Source organism: Ochotona princeps, chromosome 13 (assembly GCF_030435755.1).
Source record: "Ochotona princeps isolate mOchPri1 chromosome 13, mOchPri1.hap1, whole genome shotgun sequence".
Lineage (NCBI taxonomy): Eukaryota > Metazoa > Chordata > Mammalia > Lagomorpha > Ochotonidae > Ochotona > Ochotona princeps.
The window spans coordinates 25,567,076-25,592,568 of NC_080844.1; the positions used below are offsets into that span (position 1 = coordinate 25,567,076).

At 36.5% G+C, this 25,493-nt stretch overlaps 1 long non-coding RNA gene across 2 annotated transcripts in view; it reads left to right on the plus strand.

The window, feature by feature from the left end:
- Positions 1-25,493, plus strand: part of LOC131481622 (uncharacterized) — a 340,971-nt gene that overhangs the window by 3,551 nt on the left and 311,927 nt on the right. The window lies entirely within an intron of this gene.

Here is a 25,493-nt window from a genome sequence, read left to right on the forward strand (position 1 = left end):
TTGCAAATATTTGCTATATACACTGTTCCTGGCATCCTCTCTTGCTCGTGGGTCAGCCGGTCTCCTGTCCTTCCCTTTAGAGGTGCCCTAAGGAAAGGATAGGTGGTCCATGTATGGGGATTAACGTGCATTTCCTAGGCTTCTTCCATTGCCATTGAGTTGCATCTTACAAATGTTTACACGTGTTTGCTTAAGGAATTACCTATTATATTGTCCAGTTTAAACAAATTAACATTCATAAAAAAATCCCAAGTGGCTTAAAAAGATTTCTGTAGGGAGGATAGTATAATAATGCACGCATAAGTTATGAATGGAAACTGAGGGAATTGACATTTTTCTGTATATATTAATCATTTGGGGAGGATAGCAGTGGTAAAGCACTGTTTTATTCACCTTAACAATAAGTCAGCTTTTCCTTTCAGTGAATAGTCAAGAAAATATGTAAATTATGTATTTACACAAATTTTTTTAATAAACAATTAGATTTGCCTTAAGGCTCATTAAGAGAAGAAAAAAACCCTTTCACGTGGCCTAATAAAAGGAACTTTGAGTCTTTTGGGGGGGTTTTGGCTACCCTATTAGTTCCAGCTTTGAATTACCACAGATTATACTAAAATCAATTCAGTTTCGCCAGTGTTCTTGATAATCGTTGATTTTTCCCTTACACTGAATGTACTAACAGAACCTGGGCTTTAAAGTAATATGAAGACGTTGTCATATTTCTTCAAGCTCTCTAAAAGACTATTCCTCACTCTGAAACTTCACATTTATCTGTAAGAATGGATTTATAAATTTTGGTTATTCAGCCACAGCATATTAGGATTTCAGCATACTTTTATTAGAAGGATAGTCAAGTTCTTCTTAGATGCTGATCATCACATCGTAAAGTGTAAGGAGACTTGGCTGCAATGCAGTATACAATTTGAAGAAAAAGTTGAGAGAGGCTAGTGGACTTGCCCATGATCCCACTGTTGGATCCAGGCAGAACCTAGTCTGGACACAGTCTTCTGAATTTTTGTTCTGTATGTTTTCCACTGTAACATGCTGCCACAGAGGGAGCTTGTTGAGAATGTTTTCTTTCTTGTCAGGTATGTACTAGTGAATGGAGGACACTTTTGGTTATGCCTTGTTCTGTCCACACATATTTGTCATACAGCCGAGAGTACTTGAATTCTCTAAATTCACCTTCCCCCCACTGCCTACACTCCTGAAGAAAGGGGATCTTTCCTAAATATTTGTTTATTTTACAATTGACAAAGAGTGAGAGAAAACTTATGGATTATTTATTATTCTCACTGGGATCATAAGGCATTGCCAACTACTGTTTACCCAGTAAGAACATTAACCTTCATAAAATATTTTGGTAAGCTGACCATATGTAAAAAAAAGTAGTAATAAGATTATCAGTAGCATATGGGCAGGCAGAATACTTTCAAACTCGTGGTTTGGATTATTGGTTACTACTTACCAATAATATGTAATGGTTTGGTAGAAAAATTTCAAGGCACTTGATAGAAGCCTGATTTTCTGAGACACTTAAAATAGGACCAAATGAAGTAGTGAAAAGTGTAGTGTAGAGATAATCTAGTTGCCCAGATGGCCTTTTCCTTACAATTCTTAGAATATGTGTGTTCTTATGAGAAAATAAAAGTTTTCTTTTTCCCAGGGGCCTGAAGTTATTCTGCAATTTAATTGTTGAAGTGCATTGAATATTTTTCTGTGTTACTACTTCTGGGGCACTCATATTTATTCTGGAAGTCACCTTAGTTTCTATTTGTTCCCCTGTCTTTGAATTTCTAATGATAGATTTTAAGCATTTTAGTTTTATTTCCCATGATGCCTCTGATATACTGGTAAACGTGAATTTTTATGCTCTGATTGATGGGAAACATTATTGAAGTTTGGTTATAATCTTATCTTTCTAATCTTGGTTTATTATTTTTTCGTCTTTAAACCCGAGAAGCTGCAGCAGGATGGAATATTTCTGAAAGGAATTTGTAAATTTAATTGTAGATTGTACAAATATGGTGTGTAAATTGTGTAATCAATTTCTCATGGATTGTGCAAAGAGCATTTTTTTCATATTAACAAACCTGAAAAAAATTATTTTGATAGTGCTATACTTTCTCGGTTTTATTATGAAAGAAAGCATTGGGTGATAAAGTGATATTTCTATAAAATGTGTCCAAATGATTTTTACAAATTTGAGCATGATCTTTTCTCTTTTCCACAAAAGAGGATAAATTTCTGGTTATAATTTTGTCTTTTATAATACACAGTGCGTAATGAAGTATTTTATGGTTGCGTATATTCAGTTTCCACCCATGCTATTCTTTGAGACTAGAAACTGTGGTGCTTAGAATTTGTTGCAGGGATTACCTGGAAATTTGAAGCCCTGATGTTAGACTTCCACTATGAGAGATTTTTAAAAAAAAAAAAATTTATTTTATTTTTATTACAAAGTCAGTATACAGAGAAGAGGAGAGACAGAGAGGAAGATCTTCTGTATGATGATTCACTCCCTAAGTGACCACAATGGCCGGTGCTGCGCCAATCCGAAGCCAGGAGCCAGGAGATTCTTTTCGGATCTCCCACGTGGGTGCAGGGTCCCAATGCTTTGAGCCGTCCTTGACTGCTTTCCCAGGCCACAAGCAGGGAGCTGGAAGGGAAGTGGAGCTGCCGGGACTAGAACCGGCGTCCATATGGGATCCTGGCGCTTTCAGGGTGAGGACTTTAGCCACTAGGGCACGCCGCCGGGCCCGAGAGGAGATATTTGAGCTTGGGAGATCAGAGCTTAAAGAGACTCCAAGATTGAAGAGATGGTCCTCATAAATATCATTAAATGTTAAAAAGTAATGTCTGATTCTTTGGCTCCTGTATTCACCATTATTTCCAGGGATAGGTAGATCTGATTTTTGAGTGCACAGAGAAATGTCATTTTTGAACTTTTTGTGCTTTGGCCTAGTTACCTTTTGCATTGATATCATTCTAGCCTCTCTGTTCTCTATTAAAGGTGATACATTGTCTGTACTTTAAAAATTGTTATAATCATGCCATTTCTGTTTAAAATGTAGCTTCCATTGCACAGAAGATGAAGTTCTGTTAGCATAGATGGCCAGATGGTTCTCTCTAATCTTCAGCAGCTATTCTCCTGAGTCACTGGCTTGGTGGCACTGGACAGCTTTCTGTTTCTTGAGGCACCATGCGCATTCCTAAACTTTCACCCATGATTTTGTAATTGCTTCATCCTAGTATCTTCAGGGCCCAAATTTTCAAATGGTTGGCTCCTTCCTGATACTCCTGTCATGACCATGTGTTTAAGCTCTAGTCCTTCTGTATCACTTCAGCGTATATTCTCCACAGTAATATTACTTTTGAAAATGGTATTATTTATGTATTTACATGTTGTGATCTCTATTAGAATGAGATTATAGATTTACTATATTGTTCACATCTGTATAATCATTATTTAGCATAGGATCTTAGAATATGGTTAAGTGTTTGGTAAGCATTTAGTTTAAATATAGATGTAGGGGATGGCTGTCTAAGTGGTTATTAACAGCATTCCATTGTATCTGTGACTAAACTGTTTTTTGTTTGTTTGTTTGTTTAACTTTTCTCAGATTCCTTACTTGCTTTAAGAACTGTAAGGTAATAAAAATACTTGGGACCAGCATTGTAGCATAGTAGCCAGAGCTCCTGACTGCAATGCTAGATTCCTGTATAGGTGTTGACTTATGTCTTGGCTGCTCCACTTCTGATCCATATCCCTGCTAATAGCCTGGGAAAAAGCAGTGGATAATGGCCAGTATGCTTCCCCCTCCCACCCTCTTGGGTGACTTGTATGCAACTCCTGGCTCTTGGCTTCTGGCATTGGCCTGGCCCAGCTTCAGTCATTGTGGTCATCTGGGCAGTGAACCAGAAGATGGAAGATTTCTCTCTGTGTGTCTCTCTTTTTGTAACTCTCTTAAATAAATGAGTAAATCTTAAAAAAATTGCAGTCATGCCTGTAGTGGGTATTAATTAGGATGATGTTTATTAAGTGCTCTTCACATGCCTGGCACATAATTGCTTGTTAAATAGTACCTATGATAATTTCCCTCAAACAAGAAAATAATAGTGTGGACAGAGGCCATCTCCACTTGCAAGTATGGAGTAAGCCAAGTGTTGAAAAAGAAGAAAGCACTTTATTTGATCAGGTTCATAAGTGCAAATATCAAACATCAGAATTTGGACAGAGCAGATGAGAGCAAGGAACAAAGAAGACAGATGCAAAGGGAGAAGGCTTAGGACAGTTGTTGCCAGTGGGATTGGAATGTGCTGTACTGGGAGCATTGTGCATGAGCAGCCTTGGCCTAACCCCCAGGAATAAGACCAGAAACAAAATTTTCACACTAAATTTAGAATATATTTTGTTGGTTAATTTTTGCAACCATTATTGGTGTTCTATGCATATATATACACATACACAAATGAGGGAACCTCAGAAATACTGGTTATTAATATGTAGATTTCAGTACTTGTATATTTCAGTACTTTACACCAAAATAATTGTATAATTCAGTTTTCCAAACACTTTTTTGAAGGGCTCTTTCGAAATGTTCCAGGTAAATAGTAAGAACTTAGTTTGATCAGTCTGTGATATAAAATATCCCTTTAGAATATCTTATTCTCAATTTCTTCTTGAAACTTGAATATTAGAGAAACCTTATCATGTGATGGTAGTTGGTTCTAAATGTATAAAGGTACAATGCATAAGACTGTACCAAATAATGGACAAAAGCAGCTGATTTGAAAGCATCTTAAGCTGTGATCATTTAAAAGTTAAGGAGAAAAAGTAGTGAAGATACAGGAGAGAAATCAAAACGTTTTTAGTATTCCTTACTCAGTTTGATGACTTCACTTTGCTGTATTGAGTGGCATATGAGGAGAACCATCACAGCAAAGTAAAACTCTCCGGTGCTTGGTGCTCCATGGATTGTGATCCAGTTTTCTCTAGACATGTTTTAGGAAACAGAATTGAGGATTTTAGAGTTCAGTTATTGGGGCCTAAGTTTCAGATTTTCAGCATCAAACACGAAATACATTTTACTTAAAACCAAACCAACCAAACCAAAGACCCACACAAATAAATATTTTCTGTAAAGAGTATGTGCATTGGGAATGATGATATAATGAGGCGGTTTGCATTTTCAGTCTCTAGTTATTGAATAACCCCAAAGTGGAGAAAATACAGAGAAATGGAAAAGCATAATATTCTAGCTTTCTATGTCAACTTGCAGTATTTTATTCACTGTTTCTTTTATGCATATAAAAATAATCTATTAATAATCTGCTAAGCCGAATATCTGAGGATTAGTAAGTAACTTTTGTCCCATATATTTAAATTACCATATTTTAAATTTGTGAGACACGATAGTGAGGTGAAATAGATGCATAGATAATAGATAGATGGATAGATACATACATACATAGATACATAGATAGATGGAAAAATAGATACTAGATAGAGAAGGAGAGACAGACAGAGACACAGAGATAGAGATTTCTGACTTACTCATTCACTGCTGATACACACTTGGCTGAGGTTGGCTAGAGTTGACTAGGAATGGCGAGGAATAACTGGGAATAACTGGGAGCTGGAACACAGCTCAGGTCTTCTGCAAGATGACAGGAGCCCCTCACTTCAGCTGTCACCACTGCCTCTCGAGATCTGCACTGATGGAGGGAGCCCAGAGCCAGAGCTGGGAATTGAATCCAGGCATTTAAAGCACCAGGATAATTGACCGTTACTGGCCCTGTGTGTTTAAAGATGGTCATGTATGGATTAGGTTATTATAGGTTGGTGAACCACTCCAAACTCTCAATGTCTCAACACAGTGTAAAATTTCACTTACTCTACATGCAGAGATCCAGGGGGGCTTTGAGTGATTCTTTGTGACAATTATCCTACACAGGATAACTTTTTTTGATCTTGTGGGTCTGCCATTTTAGTTCAAGACTTCCTTTTTATATAGTCTTCCCTGAGAAGTGGTTCTCTTGAATTTTGGATTTTGTTGGTGATACCTAGTCACATGTTCTCATTTAACTGCAAATGCATTGGGAGCTGAGTTTTCCATGTGCTGAGGAATGAATGAAGAACCTTTGTTAGCAAAAACCAGCTGTGTTTGTCAATGAAAAAAAATTTAAATAAAGGATATCTGAGAGCTCAAAACTTTCAAAAGGTTAGTTGATATTCTTGTGAGTTTGCAACCAGTGATACTGGATTTATTGGCCCTTTGAAGATAATTGGCTGCTTAAGGGCTGCTTTAAAGAAAACATACTGTCATAGTAGATGTGATACAGCCAAGTATACTGTCATAACATTATGCTGTAGTTTTCAGCTTTCTTAAGAAAATTTGTTCTTTGTTGTTTTCTCTGACTTCTCTACTCTGGCTGTGGTTGCTCAATGAGTAGGAGATTTGATTATCTCATAGTCTGCTATGGTATTCTTCAGTGCCTCTTGTAACACGAACTCTATCATGAAAAATCCCAGCAAACTGGTAGATGAATTTCTTTTTTTATTATGGACATGTAGCAACTTTTCTTGCTAAAAAGCAAAATCAATTTTGCATGGCTTATTCTTATGGTTATAATTTGTTATAAAATAAGGGCAGGGTTGACATTTCCTTTGTTTTACATTCTTTCCTAATGGAATTTTTGAGTTCATTTTAAGGCAGGAATTTTCTTTGTAGAATTTTATACTGCAAGCATCATTGTTTTTACACAATCTCTTCAAGTATGACCAAATACTACATTACTAATCGTTATCAATGAATCATTTCTTAAATTAACTATCCACAATTTCCTCAGAGCATGTGGCTCCCTTAGGTGGAGTTATGCATTGCCTGCATCTTAGTTACATGGCTCATAGCAATGAAAAACACACAGTTTATTATCCCCCCAGATTTATTGAGTTATAGTTGTAGTTATATTAGAGAGAGTGCAGGAACAAAGAAACTCTAGCCTGAGTCAAAGCCGTAGGTTGGGAACTAAATCCAGGTCTTTGCCATGGGTGGCAGGGACCATCACTGCTGCTCATGTTCTGCATCTACTGGGAGCTGGAGCTTGGGAGCCTCAGCCAGGAACTGAACGTAGCCACTCAGGTACGGGAAGCAGGCCTCTGAACTGTTTGACTAAATGCCTGTTGGGATGTATTATTAACAAATAAAAATGGTATTTTTTCATGGGATTCAAGGTGATGATTTGATATACATCATGAAATTGTTATTACAGCTCAGTTAATTAACACATGTACCACTTTAATCAGTTACCGTTTTAATGAGAACACTTAACATTTACTCTCACCAAATTTCAAGTATAAAATATAGTATTACTAAATTACAATCACTGCACTGTTGATTAGATTTTCAACACTCATTCGTCTTAAAGCTAAAGATTTATAACTGAAAACTAACTCATCATGTAACCCTTTGGTCAGTAATTCTCCTTTCCCAACGCCCTTTAGCTCGTGGCACCTACTGCCAGCTGCTTTCAGTTTATGTGAGTTCCAGCTATTTTACATTCTGCATATGAGACAGACTGTGCAGTCATTTGCCTTCTTGTATCTGGTTTATTTCACTTGGTATAATGTCCTCCAGCTTCATCCACAGTATCATAAATTTTCTTCTTTGTGGGTGAATAATATTCCACTCTCTGTGTCTGAGTGTGTGTGTGTATGTATGTATATATATATATATATATATATAATTTTCTTTATTCATTCATCTGCTGATGAACATTTTGGTTGATTCCATATGTGGATATTCCTATGAAAAGCTGTTTTGCCTTTATATGTGGAAGTGGGTTTATATTTTTAGGAAACTCTATGCAATTTTTCATATAATGGTTGCATCAACTTATGTTCCCAACAACAGTATATACATCCCTTGTGCATATCCTCACCATGATAATAACCACGCTAACAGATGTGAAGTGATAGTTGTTTGTAGTTTTACTTTCTCTTTTAGTGCTCATTTTACAAGATCAGCATTGCTCTCATATTGAATCAAGATAAATATACCGCAAAAGAAAATTACAGACCATTAACTGATCAGCATAGCTGCAAACATTTTACTAAAATGCAAGCAAATTAAACTCAATAATGCGCTTGAAGCATCACATGCTGTAATCAAATGGTATTTATCTCTGGGGTGCAAGGATGGTTCAACACATACAGATCAATAAATACTATACATCACATTGACAAGTCATGAGTATTTTAATAGATGCAGATGAAACACTCAAAATTCAACATCCTTTTATGATTAAAAAAGAAACCTCCTGATTAACTAGGTATAAAAGGAGTATGCACAGCTGACAGCATCCGCAATGCTGAAGTTTTCATAAAATCAGGAACAAGAGAGTTGTCCATAGTTATCACTATTATTCAGTATTGTACTAGAAGTTGTGGCCAGAATACTTGAGTAAGATAAAGAAAAAAAGTCAAATAAATTGGAGAAAGATGTAAGCTAGTCTCTGCAGATGATATTGATTTTCTTATGTAGAATGTTTGAAGATTACTATTAGAACCAATAGATGGACTCACTAACATTGCCTGCTACCAAAATCAGCAAATAAAAATTAGCTGTAGATAGTACTAATAATTTAACACCTGAAAAATAAATCTAGAAAAAAATGCAATTTGTAAAACACTTGGAAATAAATTTAAAGAAGGTGAAGGATCTACACACTGAAAAATATTACATGGGTGAGAAAAAATGAAGACATAAATGAAAGACATCCTGTTTTTATTGATTAGAAAAATTAGTATTATTAAAATGTTACTAGTACTCAAAGTATTCTATAGATTTAATGACATCTTTATGAAATTTTCTGTAGCATTTTCACAGATTTATGAAAAAACCTGTCACTAAACTCTTTTGAAATCACAAAAGATCCTGATTATTCAAAGCAGTTCTGAGAAAGAAGAAAAAAAAGCCTCTGCCTTCAAAGTATATTATAAAGCTCTATTAATTAAAACACGTGTTACTGGCATAAGCATGTACACACCACCCAATGAAACAGAATAGGGAGCACAGAAATAAACCCATGCACGTACATGCGTATACAACTAATCTTCAAAAAGAATGCTAAGGATACAGAACTGGGAAAATGATAGTCTGTCCAATAAATAGTATTGGGAAAGCTGAATATCTACATGTTGAAGAATAAAGTTAGAGCTAACCTTACAAAATACACAAAAGTTAAGTTGCAATGAATTATGAAATGAATTATAGACTTGAATGTGAGACCTTAACTGTAAAACTCCTAAGAGAAAATAAAATGAAAAAGTTCTTTGCTATTTCTCTTTCTTTTTCTCCATGAAGCAAAAGGTACAGGCCACAAAAACAAAAAATAAACAAATTAAAAAGTTTCTGCATAGAAAAGGAAACAATCAAAAAAATTAGAAGTCAGTTTATGAAATGGCAGAATGTATTTGCAATTCATATGTCTGTTGTGAACATAATAAGGAAATCATATAATTGAATAGTGTAATGATGATAAAATAATCATATGCTGACAATAAATAATCCATTTTTCAAAGAAGACACACATAATATGCAATAAGTATATGAAACATGTTTTAACTTTGCTGGTCACAGTATACTTCAAAGCCTAGTGTAATAGCATTCTAAGTTGGTATGTACACCTGGATTTTTATGTAATCACAGTTATCCAAGAAATGTTTTACCTTACTTAAAATTGTATGTTACTAAATGATGTCTCTTCTATTTCTTCACAATTAAAAACAAACGCGACACTAAAAATGATAACTTTTAATGCTTTAAGGAAATTTGAATATAGTAAACTGCCAATCATATTTTCCTCATAATGATGTATTTTATTTATTTGAAAGATAGAGGTACAGAGAGAATCTTTCATCAGTTTATCTGCAAATGGCCATAGTGACACTGACTGGGCCAGGCCAACACCGGGAGCTTCATGCTGGTCTCCAATATGAGTGAAAAGGCCTGCTGCTTTCCCAAGCACATTGGCAGGGAGCTGGATTGGAAGTGAGTAGTCAGGACTCCAGTTGGCATCCATATGGAGTGCTGGCATCACAGGGGAGAGGCTTAACCCGCTTTGCCCACATTGCTGGCACAAAGCTTCAATAAATTTTGAAGGTTTAAATAGAACAGTGGCTTTGAAATGGCTTCAATGCTTTATTTGGCTCTAAAGTGTCTTTGGGTAAGACCCTTATTCTCAAGATACTTAATTTGCTTTTCATTGTAAGTATTTAAACTTTTAATGTTTCATATGACAAATTTAAAAGCTGTGAGTATTTTAACTTTCTGTAATTTTGGCTTCAGATATAAGAATCAGGAATCATTTCTGTCTGTAAGCCATATTATTAAGATAATAAGTTAGGCATATTTTATAAATAGCTCTCGAATTATTTAAACTTTCAGGGATAATATGATTTACTACCTATTTTATGCACATAATCCGTTTGAACATATACTAATTAGAATATAGCAAATGGAAAATTATAAAGGAAATTATCAGATTTTATATATTCACTTTTTAAATAAAAATCAATTCATAAATAGATGAGATGTAATGTGATTCTATGAAAACCTTTGTAGTTAAATTTGCTTTTAATCATTTTTACTTTATTATCTTTTGGCAGCAGGAAAATCTTTGATTAAATTCTGTGGAAAGAAATTAAACTTTAAACCTAACATGTGAAATAGAAAAAGCTGTTAAGGTACACAGTGAATAAGCTTATTAACTCTAAAATTAATCAATCAATGCTAGCAAATTCACTGTCAGAAAACTATGCTGGTAATTATATCATACTTACATTATGCTCCTACTTTGATTTACTCTATTTGCTAATTTCTCAGTAACAATGATTCATTATTCTTTTGATAGACTATAATTCTTATTGCAAATATTTTACTTTGCATTGTTTATGTGGTTTTAGTTTTAAGACAGAGTTTTAAAATGAAATATAAACTTGAGTTTGGAGAAATAATTATTGAAATACAGTAAATATGGTAATTCCCACAATTAGCAGGTTTATCGTCACCTTCAAAACACAACAATGTGAAGTTAAATTGCCTGGGTACTGTTTGTAGCTCTACCACCTTTAGCTGTAAAGACTTGTGCAATTATCAGACTGTTTAATCTTCAGTTTTCTTATCTGTAAAATGGAAGAAAATAATCAAAATACTGGCACTGGTACAGAAACAAATAAGAGTGGAACAGAATAGAAGCCCTAAAAGTGAACCCATACCTGTACAGACAGCTAATTTTTGACAAGAGAACTAAAATGACCCAGGGTCAACAGTTGGTCTCATCAGCAAATGCTGTTGGGACAGTTGGATATCAGTCTGAAGAAGTAAAAAGCAAACACCCACCTATCATCTTACACAAAAGGAAGCTCTAAATGGATCAAGGACGTAAATCTGCACCCAGAGAACATCAAACTATTAGGGGAAAACATAGGAAGCACTCATAAGATATAGGCATTGATAAAGACTTCTTAGAAAAGTCACCAAAAAACACAGTCAAAGACAAAATAAATAACTGGGACTACATCAAACTAAAAAGCTTGGTACAACAAAGAAAATGATCAACAAAGTAAAGAAGAAACCAACAGAATGGAAAAGAAGTGTTGCACACTACACCACTGACAGGGGACTAATGTCCAGGATTTACTAAGAGCTTCAGAAACTCAGCAACAGCAAAACAAACAACCTGTGAAGAATGGATGAAGGAAATGAACAGACATTTCTCAAAAGAACAAATTCAGATGACTAATAGACATATGAAAAAATGCTCAGGTTCCCCATCTTTTAGAGAAATACAAGTCAACACCACATTGAGGTTCCACCTAACTCCAGTGAGATTGGCCTACATTCAGAAATCTACTAACAACACTTGTTGGAGTGGATGGGAGTGTTGATGGGAGTGTAGACTAGTACAACCACTATGGAAGTCAGTATGGAGAGTGCAAAGACAACTGAAAATGGATCTGTCCTATTAAGCTGTGACCGAGCTATCCCACTGCTGGGAACATATCCAAAGGAAATGAAATCTGCTTATCAGAAAGTGACCTCAACCCTATATTTGTAGCAGCACAATCTACAATAGTAAAGACATAAAAACAATGCAGATGTCTATTGAAAAATGAATGGATAAGGAAACCATGGTATATCTACTCCATGGAATACTACTCAGCCATTATAAAGAATGAAATTCTGTTTGCAACCAAATGGTCCCAACTGAAGGTTTTTGTGCTTAGTGGAATAAGCCAATTCCAAAAGGACAGAGATCATATGTTCTCTCAGATATGTAAAGTACAAAGTACTTTACTTTCATGTAAAGTACAAAGCAAATAGACATATATGTAAATAATTACATACATATTCTCTCATAGATGAATTATATGATGGATGCTACCACACCGGGAAGTGAAGACATATGCAATATTCTGTATTCTCAAATAAGATCAAAACTCTCAATTTAACTTTTAAATATACCTTGACAATATTATACTAGATTTTCTGCCATTGTCTGTGCCTACCATGCCATGTTACACCTAAATAGCAGAAAGTTGGAGTTGTGATTGTTGCTTAAGGGCTATAGTATTGGAAAAATATAGGGAAAAATTTAGAGGGTCGGGGGGAGGTGGAGAATCGGAAGGGAGGAAAGGGAGATGGAGGGAGATTCCCTATGCCTATAAAATTGCATCATGGAAAATAATAATAAAATAATAAAAACCATCTACCGTGTAGCATGTCTGTGACTATTAAAGAGGCACTCTACCTTAATGCATTTAAATGTGTCTTTAATACTTACAATGTGTTGGCTCATGGTAAGTGTTCAGTAAATCTTCGCTGATGTTCTTGTTAATATGAAAGTTATTTTTCAGTAATAAGAGCTTATTTGATTCCTTTGACAAATATATACACATAAACATGTCCATGATGATTGTGCAGCGTGATGAAACAAATAGGAAACATTAGGCATGTTTCTAACAATTGTAGTTTATTGGTAGCATTTATAACACTAATATAAAGTACTGCTTATAATATTGAAGATCCCCATGAACAAATCATATTTGTAATGAGTATAATTAAAATGGATTAATAGCATATTATACTTTGATGACTATTTAAAAAGTGAGTAAGAAAATCTTAACATTATACATGTGTTAATATAGATTGCTAATACCAAGATGGAATTCAGAATGTGTGAAACTTATGAGGTAGCAACTGGGAAATTTTTTTTTGCCTGAAACACAACAGCATGTAGGGAAAACATCTTTAAACCATGGAAACAGGTATGAATAGCAACAAAAATATGCTATTCTAAGGAAAATATCCCAGGAATCATGTGATAGCCAGTTCAAAGAAGGCAGCGTATCTCACTGGATTCAGTGTGTTTCTTTTTATCATACAGAGTAATGGACTGTTACCATTAGACAAAGAATCTATTCAAGCAATACATAGATAATTTTCAAAAAAGATGTATTTATTTTTATTTGAAAGGCAGATTTTTACACAGAGAGAAAGATAGGGAGAGAAGATATTCCTTCTGCTGGTTCACTTCCCAAATAACTGCAACAACCAGAGCTGAATTGATCCATAGTTGGGAGCCAGGATCTTCATCCAGGTTTCTCATATGAGTACAGGGTCCTAAGGACTTGGGCCATTCCGTGTTGCTTTCCCGGGCCACAAGCAGAGAGCTGGATTAGAAGTGGGACTGCCAAAACATGAATGGATTCCCATAGAGGATGCTCTAACCATAGGGTGAAGAATTAATTTGCTCTGCAACCACACTGGCCCCCACATAGATAATTTTTGTTAGTCTGGAGAAAGATCATGCCATACCACTGCATTTTATATATGTGAAGTGACATAGATTCACCAGAAATGAGTGATTTTTGATGGTAACAAAATGGAAATATGTAAAGGGTAAAAGGTCAGCACTTTACCATCACACACAAATTTTTATGAACCACTTTCCTTGAAAAAGCAAGCTGTACTTTGTTAGAAGTATATCCTTTGTTTTACTTCGTCACCATTTAAAATTCACTTAACTGTTAAAATTGACTGGGCATTGAATTGGTTGGAATGGGGAGAGGAGTTAGGATCATCTTCCTTTTGAAAAATCTCGTGATCAAGATTGGAGGATGAATGGAGCGAGCCTTGTGGTGCATTGGGTTAAGCCATTATTTGGGATGCATCCAATATTTGAATGTCTGGGTTTGAGTTCCACCACTACTTCCCAGCTAACGTACTGATAATGCCCACTCTGGAAGACAACAGGTGATGGTTAAATTATTTGGGTATCTATCGCCCACTTGGGAGACTTGCATAAGGTCTCAGTTCCTTCAGTTCTCTTTGAACCCAGTCCAGGGACTAGGCATTTGGGGAGTGAACCAATAGCTGCAAGATCTCTCTCTTTCACTCTCTCCCTCTTTTCCTTCCTCCCCTCATTCTGCCTTTCAAATAAATAAATAAATAAACAAATAAACAAACAACAAACCAACAAATGAAGTTTTAGAAAGGAAACTGAAGAGTGTAGCATGAATCCTGGAAAAATGTCTCTTACAATTTAAACAAAGTTATCTGTAAGATGTAGCTCCTCTGGTGAGGTTCAGGGCAATGAACTCTCGGCTGTATACAGAGATAATGTAGCCTTATCCACTTTAGCTTGTCCTTGTATTTGGCTGTGATAGCCATGTGTCCATCTATTCTTAAACATTTATAGAATGTCAACTCTGCCATACATTCAGCCTGTAAAAATGGGTTAGCCTTTTATGGAGTTCATAGAGTAATAAAAGAAATAATACACTGTTGTGGTTTATTTAAATTCCCAATGTTAGGAATAAAATATGTACAATGTGTGTAGGGATGAATTAGATGGAAGTTCAAGATATGAGCACAATAATTATTTTTAAGATTGGTTTAAAAGTTATTGATAGAGTAATATAAAGTTTTTGGTCTTAGGGTTCATGAAATGGATCTCCTCAATTTTACACAAGAAGAGAAGTTGAAAGTAGATTAATTATTTGCTCAAGGTCATGTAGCTTATTGGAGATTGAGCTGAGAGATCAATCTCTGGTTATTTAAGCTTCAATCCATTCCTCCTGTGATCAAGTCCACTGCCTCAGGAGGGTTAATAGTTAATATAAATGTTTTATGTAGAGTCAGTGCCAAAGAAAACATGCTTAAATTGCTATTTAAAAGGGAAATAAATTAGTGATACAAGCAGCTTAATGGCAGGTACCAGATTAGAAGTAGATTTACTCTGTAAAGACCAACAAAGGAATTAATGTAGCTCTATGAAGATAATGTCTTGCAAAGTAGGGAGTTGTTGATATTTCATATGACTTCTAATGCAAACACAAAGCCATTGTGTAGGTTATTTAAAAATGGAAAACTTGGAGGCAGATTCATAAACTCCAACAGGGAAGTAGTCATGCCCTACTAGCAATGGGTACACATAGAATTAGATTCTTTAATAAATTGCAGGGTCTGGTGACAAGTCTCAATTCAGGTTCCCCTTTGACCACATTTTTTCTGTGTCAGGATAAAACGTGCAGGCCTATGTGTGACAGCTATTTATGGAACGATGTGGAATATTAGGTTATTCTGCTTTGATAGAACAGTCTGGATATGTTACATCTACTCTACCTAGTAGCTGGTAATTTATGACAAATTATTGAGGCTCCCTGAGTCTCAGTTTCCTCACCTATAATGTGAAACACGTATCATGAATACACATTGGTTTCCTTCTGGCCTTAAAACTCTTATGCCTGGACAATGAGTAACATTGGATCTCTCAAAAAAATACCACTAGAAATTTTTAGCTGGAGCTTGTATTCTGCTTAATATGCACTGGTAAATAAAGTTGCTGATAACTAGGACTAGGAAGAAAAATGATAGCCTGCTCATTTTAATGAGAATGCTGAAAGCATATGCAGTGGTTTATTATTAAACTATTGCACTAGTAGAGAAATTGGATGTATCACAATAAAAATTGCAATTTTCCATTTCAGTAATTTTATTGAATTGCCAAGGCATATAACAACAGCCAAAGTTGATACATTAAATGTGGATGTTTAAGAACAAAGTTAATATGTGATATTATTGTTTTTCATTTTAGTTTCTGTCATCACCTTGCAAAGTTAAATAAATCTTCTTCTTTATTTATTGCCAAAATATGTCTTGCTATTTTTGATTGTTTGAATATTTTTTCAGCTAATTATTTTATTCTGTGTAAAGGTAGTAAGTCACCATGGGTTTCTATTTTCTTGCCTTCAAGTATAATACAATGTCAATATTCCCCCTGGTTTCCAGAGTTTGTCTTCTGGATTCTATTTTCAGTTTATGATTCTGTGTCTATATTTGGTAAAAGTCTGCTTATGGCTTTGAAATCTTACGTAAAGGAATCTTACAACAAAATGTTTCTGAGTGGAACTTACAGCAATCTCAATTATTATAATTTTAGAAATATGCTTCCTAAGTTAGCTCTGTAGTACTTTTTAAAAGAGTTGTGATTTGGCTTCAAGTATTGTACATTTTATGTGTTTGTATTATATTTAGTAAAATCCCTATTCTTGTCTTTGATGCTAATGATGCCTTTGGAGCTGCTGACTACTGACCTAGATTCCGTTTTAGAGTTTCCCTGCCAGTGCAGTTGCATTTTCTTCTGGGCTCTAGGCTTTGTGTTCTGTTTCAGCTATGGACTTTCCTCCTTGTCACCATAATTCTGTGGCTTTGATGATGTTCCATACTTCTGGAAGTAATTAGCAAGAGCGATTTTCTAATAAGAAGTTACACAGAGTCAGCCCTATTATCACTTAATGTTTATTTTGAAAAAATCTGAGTGAGTATGATATGTGAGGATACATGAACAATAAACTCTTAAGGATGATCTCTGATGGCCTGAAATTTTGCAAGAAGGGGAATGACCAGAATTAGGCTGTTGAGGTATCCTAACTTTCCACCCTATTCTTGATTTGTCGGTATCTTTCATTAGTACAAATTCCCATATTCTTCTAATAGATTATGTTGTTGCTATTAATTAAAATTGTCCTTTTTTGTCTCTGCACCCCAGGGATGCATGCTTAGATTGGCCTTTTATAATACATTACCACAGACTGGGTGAATTAGATAATAAACATTTATTTCTCACAGTTCTGGGAGCTGCATGTTCAAGATCAGAGTACTTACATGAATTCTGGTAAGGACTCCCTTCCTAGCTTGCATACTGCTCTAATTACATGATCAGGATTCAATCTTTGTGATTTAATTACCATATAAAGGCAATACCTCCAAATAATAACACATTAGGAATTAGGGATTTAGCTTATCAATTTCAGGGAGGAGAGATAACAAATGTGCTTTGGAACAAATATCTATGATGAGTTTGGATGTTATTTTGCTCTGTTTGTTAAATCTGGGAAAATATATTACTTTTTGTCAGAGCAGATACTAGACCCACTTCTGTTATTTTCTGCAAATGCTATGAGGAGTATATTTGGCTTCTGTCTCAAGGCAATAATGGTAGCCTTGGTATCACCTCGTTCAACAGGCTCAGAAGTGAGCTGAAAAAATAGTGTCAGGGTGTTTTCCTAAGTGTCCTGTGGTTATATCTCTGTGTAGAGGGTGTCTCTTGAAATCCAGGGTAAGGATCTTCTGTACTGGAGGTACTGAGTCTTCTTTTGCCATTCCAATGTTTGTTAGTAAGTCAGTAAGTCAGAACTCCTGCTCAGTTTCTGACACTGATCTGGAGCTGCTGTTTGCTTTGGCAGGGCCAGGAACTCCTGCAGAGGCTTCTTGAGGAGCTAGTCCGGTGCCTGTTTCTTCAGTGGGAAATTTCCTGTTTTCCTCTGACTTTCCAGTTTCTGCCTTGTATCTCTGTGTTCCTTGACTCTTTCTATGAAATGACTGTCTATGTGGGTTTTGAATTGGCTCTCCTCCAAAACGAAGCCTTCTCAATCAACTTTCTCATTTTCTTGAACTGCAACCTCTGGGCAAGTGTTGCTGTCTCCTTTGCCTAGACTGTAAGATCTCACAGTCTAATCATGGTCCAGCACCTTGAAATGGTACTTTTTGGGGCACCAAAATACTTTTATATAAAACTATTGAAATGGATACTTTATATACAGATCTTTTACATCTGCCAAGTCTTTAGTAGTCCTCCACCAGAAATCCTTTTCATACCACAACAGGTTGTGTGATTTTGAAATGTAGGGCATTACGGCTTAAAAAAAAAACACCAATTCATGGCCATTTCTTTAAAACACTTAAAACGTATTATTTATTTATTTGAGAGACAAAGGGAGAGACGAGGGGGGCATGGAGAGAAAGAGACAGATGAATAAGAAATGACTCCCATCCATTGGTTCACTCCTGAAATGCCTGCAGTGACTGTTGTTGGGCTGAAACCAGAGGCGTGAGCCAGGATTCAACATGCATCTCCCATATGGGTGGCAGGAAAACAATTACTTGAGACAACCTGTTGTCTCCTGGTGTCTGCTTCAGTGGGAATCTAGCACTGGGATTGAATAGCATCAACATGCATCTCCCATATGGGTGGCAGGAAAACAATTACTTGAGACAACCTGTTGTCTCCCGGTGTCTGCTTCAGTGGGAATCTAGCACTGGGATTGAATAGCATCTACAGTAATAAGAAGTATGAGTAGCTCAACTGCTAAGCATAATACATGCTCTTCAGAACCTTTTCTTGATATGAAGTTGTATGTGCAGATGCACAATAGAAAGTAAATGCTGGGTCGGTTGCAGTGGCTCAATTGGCTAACCCTCGCCCTTCAAGTACTAGAATCCTATTTGAGTGCCTGTCCTTTTCCTGGCTGCTCCATTTCCCATCTAGTTTCTTACTTGTGTCCTGGGAAATCAGCGGAAGATAGCCTGAAGTCTTGGGACCCTGCACCCACGTTGGAGACCTGTAAGAGGCTTCTGGTTCCTGCCTTCGGATCAGCTCAGCTACGACCCTTGTGGTCGCTTGGGGAGTGAATCAGCAGGTGAAAGTCTATTATACAGTTCCTCTAGATGACTATATGTACTTGCATGTTTACCTATATATCTTTCTCTCTTTTCTATTTGAAAATCTGCCTTTCCAATATAAATAAATAAATTTCTGATAAAAAAGAAAGTAAAAAACAAAAACCTAAAAAATTCCAACAGTTACTCCCATTGAGGTTGAACCCAGGATGTGGGAGTTGAGCAAAATCGTACTCAGTGATTACTGCTTTTCTGCTACAGTTTTTCTTCTGTTTTTCCCTTCACCCTTGATAGATTCTATTTCTCTGATTTTCCCTATATTATTACAACAGTAGAGTCCTTTAAAAACAGTCTTAAGCCCATAATTCTGCTATTTAAGTGTATTCTGCCATTGTAGATATGAAGAATGGCAGAGTCCAGCATCCTATTGTCAAGATATATTTAACAGTTTCATTGGGAATCCATCTTTGATTTGGAAGTAGTTGTATACTGTATTGTATTTTTACATATCAATATGATTGACTATTATACAGTTCCTCTAGATGACTATATGTACATGCATGTTAACATATATATCTATTAATCTTGTATTTTACTTATTTATTATTAACAGTATTAATGATATTCATCGTTACTACTATTAGTAATAATGCCAACAATATCAGCACCATTATTAATACTACAATTAATAGTATCAACCAGTAATAATTAAGTAATCATATTAATGATCAATGGATAATTGATGCTACTAATAATTGATTCATAGTAGTAACAATACTATTGATAGTATTATTGTGTAAACACATAGTATGTGTTTAATACATGAAGATTGCTTTATATCAGAAAGAACATATGATATTTGTCCTTTTGGAATTGGCTTATTCCACTAAGCACAAAAACCTTCAGTTGGGACCATTTGGTTGCAAATAGAATTTCATTCTTTATAATGGCTGAGTAGTATTCCATGGAGTAGATATACCATGGTTTCCTTATCCATTCATTTTTCAACAGACATCTGCATTGTTTTTATGTCTTTACTATTGTAGATTGTACTGCTACAAATATAGGGTTGACGGTCACTTTCTGATATGCAGATTTCATTTCCTTTGGATATGTTCCCAGCAATAGGATAGCTCGGTCACAGCGTAATAGGACAGATCCATTTTCAGTTATCTTTTCACTCTCCATACTGACTTCCATAGTGGTTGTACTAGTCTACACTCCCATCAACACTCCCATCCACTCCAACAAGTGTTGTTAGTAGATTTCTGAATGTAGGCCAATCTCACTGGAGTTAGGTGGAACCTTAATGTGGTGTTGACTTGTATTTCTCTAAAAGATGGGGAACCTGAGCATTTTTTCGTATGTCTATTAGTCATCTGAATTTGTTCTTTTGAGAAATGTCTGTTCATTTCCTTCATCCATTCTTCACAGGTTGTTTGTTTTGCTGTTGCTGAGCTTCTGAAGCTCTTAGTAAATCCTGGACATTAGTCCCCTGTCAGTGGTGTAGTGTGCAACACTTCTTTTCCATTCTGTTGGTTTCTTCTTTACTTTGTTGATCATTTTCTTTGTTGTACCAAGCTTTTTAGTTTGATGTAGTCCCAGTTATTTATTTTGTCTTTGACTGTGTTTTTTGGTGACTTTTCTAAGAAGTCTTTACCAATGCCTATATCTTATGAGTGCTTCCTATGTTTTCCTCTAATAGGAATTTTTTTCTGCATGTAGATTTAGGTCCCTGACTCATTTAGAGCTCTTTTTTTTGTATGTGGTGACAGGTATTTGTGGGGGGGTTCTTGCTTCTTCATTCTGCAGTCTGCTATCTGTTGTCCTAACAGCATTTGCTGATGAGATCAGTCTATTTTCCTGGGATATTTTAAGTTCTTTTGTCAAAAGATTACTTGGCTGTACATGTGGACTCTCTTCTGGGGTTTCTATTCTGGTCCGTTGATCTTCTCTGTTTCTCTGGTTTTCTGCTATAGTTTTGAAAGGTACGCTACTCCCACCTCTAATACCTGGGACTAGCCCAGAGCATAATTTGTAGTTTCTGATCTCAATGCATTTCTTTTTTATTTTTCTTTTTCTAAAAATTATTTTTTCCAACTGTAGGCTACTGCCTATGTTGCTTTGTACCTACGTAGGTGTTATAATGCTGGGAGAAAAGCAACCAGTAGGTGGTGGACATTCGGGACTTGGGTAATGACATATTTATGTTAAGTATACCCTATACCACAGTGTGTCAGCATAGTTTCCTATTCCTTTTTTTCCCTTATTGATTGGGAAGGTGGGAAACACTAGGTCAGTACATACCAGGCTGGTCCCCCAGCCTGGGGAAAGGGGGCTGCAGATTGCTTGAAGAAGGGGTCTGTGTATGTGTTGGGGTTAGGACCAGCTGAGGGAATATTTGATAGGTAAGGAATGACTCCTGGGAGCTTTCATTGATTAGGCCACTGCATTTGTAGGTGGATGAGAGAGCTGAGATGAAATGTGTTAGGGAAGAAACCAGAGGGCATGTCTGGGTCAGGCCAAGGCACCTACCACATGAGAGACCTGGTTGGGCTAAATACATTGCGCTACCCACTGACACAGACAAAAACTAGGGCGTGTGTGTGTGTGTGTGTGTGTGTGTGTGGAGGGGGTCATGCCTGGGCAGCGCCACAGTTCCTGCCTGTAAGTGTCAGGTCAGGGTTGTGAGTCCTGTCAGGTTGGATCATAGCACCTACCAGAATGAGAGAAAAGCAAATTTGGGGGCATACTGTGATGGGGACTTGTGGGCTGTCCTCTCTGGGGCTATAACACCTGTTGGTTTCTGTCAAAAGCTAGGGGTGGTGATGGGCTGTGTCAGGCTCCGCCAGAGAAATTGCCTGCTAGATAAAAGAAATCACCTTCACTAGGTAACAAATTAAACAAATAGTAAGTAGAAACTGCACTCCATCCACACACACTGTTCCCCAAAAGTAGAGAAAAGAGCTGTAAACAATAATCACATTTCAAAATGTCAGTTTCTCTAACACAAACTACATTTTTTTGTACTCTTTGAGTTACCGCAAATTAGGGAAAGCACATGGTAATTATCATTTTTGGACTGAATTATTTCCTAAACATAGTGGATTTCAGTTATTTAGTGTTTCTTCCCATGGGCATTTCTTATGTTTTTGCTGCATTATTATATTTTGCCTAGTTACTTAACTTTTTAGGGATATGATGTGACTTCCCCTACTCGAGTATCATCTTTTGGAGGGTAAGAAAAATATTTTGTATTTAGAGAGGAATAATGAGAAACCTACATAGACTAAGTCAGCACTCAGTTTGTCAGTATGGTACTCTGTCAATAATTATTGATTGATTTTTGAGTCCATCTGGCCTTCAGCACTCAGAAGAGGCAACCATTCTGGAGCCTGGACATGGGTCTGCTAAGTGCAGGAAATACCAACGGGTAATAAGCTTGTTGCTCTTGATCACATGTTGCTGACTTTCTTTCAGAAGAATGTTTCCAGGAACAGTGACTCAGAAGACTGTATACTTTCTCCTGTTGGAAATGTTTACTTGATGTAATTAGACTGATAGTGTTATACAGGACTCAGAATGTAGCTCCTACTATTTCAGGTGTCTTTCCATGTAAGCAAAGTTCCTAGGTACAAATGGAATTGAAATCAACTGCTGTTTTGATCCCTTTAGAGTACGCTGTTACAGGACCCAAGATTTCAGATCAGATGTAGGAAATGAAGCTGTGTTATTGAAGCTAGTAATGTGGCTAATTAAATGGAGAGTGAATGGGCAGTATTATGAACAACACTTGAATCATCAGCTTGGGATAAGATTTTTCATTCTGTTCATTGGTGTAACCACAGATTAGTAGCTAACATGACTCAAAAAGTATATTTGTATTCACAGTAGTTGACTGACTCATAGGACTGTTATTCATCCAACATGCACTATCTAATGATGGTTGTATTCTCAATATGCTTTTAGAATCAGAAACCACTTGTTTCTGTCAATGTGAGTTAAATATTTTATAAAGAGAGGATAAATTTATATAATATTATAGAAAAGACAGTCATTTATATCTACTTTAAAGCTTCAAGTTGTTGTATAAATAAAATTGAAGCCAGTTTGACAGTAAGATTCTTGAGGAGTTATTTAGAAGAGGGTAATTCTGTGGTGACCTTCTGTTGATATTTAAAATCATCACCCCCCAAGACCTTGGTTGTACAGAGGACCAGCATCAGCGCAAAGGAATACCACACTCCTCTCTTTGGAGAGAGGTGTCTTGGTAGAACTTTTAAATCTGATTTTTATAATTAATGTTATGGAATGTACATATGTTGTTATCTTCTAAAATTGCTTCCATCTCTGTGATCCTAACCCCCTCATAAGAACTGTAAGTGGAAAATGCAGGGAAATGTGTGCAGTTCTTGTACAGCTGGAATAGTAGAAGAACAAATAAGTAGGTTATCTGACATAACCATATATGCATCAGGTTGAAATGAAGATCTTTGCTTGTCTCCTAGTCCAGTATTCTATTCACCAATCTTACAACTTGTGCCCTGCTTTCTGCACAGTTCTGATACATGAGACATACTCCTCTGGTAACTATGGGTCATATTTCTAGGGATTTTATGGTGTATGTGTGCATATGGTCTTCGAATTTTGGTCAGGTTCCTGAATGCAGTTTTAAAATGCTGTTAGCAAGAAGTACCTTGGGCCCGGCATGATAGCATAGCGGCTAAAGTCCTTGCCTTGCATACGCTGGGATCCTGTATGGGCTCTAGTTCTTATCCCGGCAGCCCTGCTTTCCATCCAGCTCCCTACTTGTGGCCTGGGAAAGCAGTCGAGAATGGCCCAAAGCCTTGGGACCCTGCACCTGTGTGGGAGACTGGAAGAAGCTCCTGGTTCCTGGCTCCTGGCTTTGGTTTGGCCCAGCTGTGACCATTGCAGCCGCTTGGGTAGTGAATGGGGAATGAGTCAATGGACAAAGATCTTCCTCTCTGTCTCTCATTTTCCTTGCGTATATCTGGCTTTTCAATAAAAAACAAACAAAAAACCCAAGAGGTATCCTACTGTTTTATAATCATGTATTAATAATGTCATTTTTACAGTTTATCTTAATTCTTTCTTCTAAACTCTCTGAGTATTTCCTGGGGAGTCCAGAAATCTTTTTCTTTGGTAGCTAAAATGCTTCCTCTTTATATTTACTTTTTGTGTAATACGTGCTTACTACTTGATTTATACAGTGATTCCTTTGCCATATTGATCATTTGGAGTTGATTTGAAGCCAACCAGCTGCTCAATGAAACCTACACCCATGAAAGAGCACAATGTGATCCTCTCCCTTCTGTTTACTCCCTGTGTCTTGTCTGAATCTGCCAAATGTTTCTCTTGTTAATGACAGTGAGGTGTCTCAGTCCTCCTGAGGAGGTAAGGGTGAAGGTTAGGGTTAGAGAGAATATAACTCTGTCCATTGGTGGGACAATAAGTGTCCTCCCTTTGCTAAGGTTATAGCTCAGTGGGATAGAGGGCTTCTTATGAACTCCGTAAGAATGTAAATAAGCTAAGCATCATTCTGGAGTGAAATAGTCTGGGGTAGCAATGGTGAGTGCTTTAGTTGTTTAAGGCTGCTACTAAAAATGCAGACTAGGTGGCTTATAAATAATAGAAACTGATTTACTGGTCTGGAGGACAGGGAGAAAGATCAAGTCACTGTCAGATTTTGTGTCTGGTGGAGTCATGTTTGCTGGTTCATGGGTATCTGTCTTACTGAGTCATTCATGTGGCTTATGGCATAAGGGAGCTGCTGGAGTCTCTTTGATACAGACACTAATCACATTCACAAAGTCTCTACCCTTCTGACTTAATCATACCCATTAATGTCATCACATTGAGAGTTAGGATTTTGACATGAATTTTAGGGATTTAGAAATATTCAGTCTGTAGCAGCATGCACTGTGTGTTTATCGTGCTAATCACTCCCCAGCCCCCTACGTCTAGAGCAAAAGGCATTTGTAACTGTTAGAAACATGATAGACTCATTTAATGTACATAAAATTATTAGTTCATTAAATGTTTGTTGAGGGCCTACTGAAGTAGTAAAATTAGTTGCTAACATAAAATGTGCTTACAACGTGCCAAGAACTATATGCAAAACTTTTCATATCTTATTTAATTCTTACAGCAGCTGATGTGGTGGAACGCAGAGAATAGTAAAATGCATAAGTTGCAAGATGAATGTGATCACATGGTCTGACCCTAAATGCTGTCATGCTTAACTACCACCCTGCATTTCCAGGAGCCCCACAATGCAGATGCTTCAAATGCTTGGTAAGAAGACTTCTCTGCTATTAGAGTGGTCAGCTCTTCTGGTTAGCTTGGGACTAATCCAATTTTAACATTTGAAGTCTCATATGCTGGCAGACTCCTTGGTTGAAGATAGCTTGAAACAGTCCCTAGTACTGCTAGTACAAATCTGTA